A 1135-nucleotide genomic window follows, 5' to 3' on the forward strand; every position below is an offset into this window, starting at 1 on the left:
TCGGCGCTATTGGGCATTTCTTGGCGAAAACAACGTGAAAAAGACAAAATGGTCTATTTAATCGTAAAAAAGGCTTAATGTCACAGAATTGTAGAGGAAGTAGTACTTAAGGGGGCAGTAGCACTTCGAGACGGATTTGAACAAATTTAAGGTAGTTGTTGTTCTAAAATTCGTAGTTCTCATCGAAATTTTTTTATCCTAGTTCATTTCACTGTGTCTTATGTACTAACAAAGAAAAACTATACGGGATCACGATCTGTCAAGTACTGTGGCTTATATCGTGCGCGCAAGCTATCTTGAAAAATTTCCTGCTTGCGCGCACGATTTAAGCCACAGTACTTGACAGATCGTGATCCCGTATAGTTTTTCTTTGTTTTTTAGTACATAAGACTCAGTAGAATGAACTAGGATAAAAATTTTCCGATGAAAACTGAGGATTTTAGAGGAATATTTCTCCTCAAATTTGTTAAAATCCGCCTCGAAGTGCTACTGCCCCCTTAAACCACATATTACGGGTCGCAACACACCCTCTTTTATGCTTAAGGGTCCCTAGATTATCTAGGGTCACTAAAACGTTGATTTTTACATAAAAATCTGTCCAAATTCGAAATTTTAATGAAAACCGTTACCGAACAGCAGAAGTTTCATGTTCCTAATTTTAGAGTAATAAGACAAATAGATCGAGTATGTCAAATTTAGGGGCTAGAAGGCCCTGTTCCCCTATACCCTGTTCTTAACTCGTCTTGGGTTTCAGCGCCGCATGTGCGCCAGGCGCGTAGCAGCGTAACAGTGTTTCGTGAGATATCGCGAAGCCTGTTACGCGAGACGTGGTCCGGCGTACATATAGATAGTGTAGTCGTGATTCGTTTCGCAAACAACGGCAAGAAGACGATCTTTTTACCAACTTTTGTTCCACACGGGAAATACAAATGCTCTTACCATCGACGAATGAAAGGCCAAAGAACCGGGCGAAAGAAATAATAAACTAATATTTCTTCACAGTAGCAGACGGATCACAGGGCTCTTTGGCCATGTTGGTTTTCAAACTCTCGGCTGCGGCGCGGGAACAGCCGAACTCGTCGTCGGGAGCAGTATGAAAAATTTCTCGGCCCTCCAGAATACTTTTTTTTAATAT

This window comes from Frankliniella occidentalis, unplaced genomic scaffold, assembly GCF_000697945.3.
Source record: "Frankliniella occidentalis isolate FOCC.00 unplaced genomic scaffold, Focc_3.1 Scaffold203, whole genome shotgun sequence".
Taxonomy (NCBI): Eukaryota; Metazoa; Arthropoda; class Insecta; order Thysanoptera; family Thripidae; genus Frankliniella; species Frankliniella occidentalis.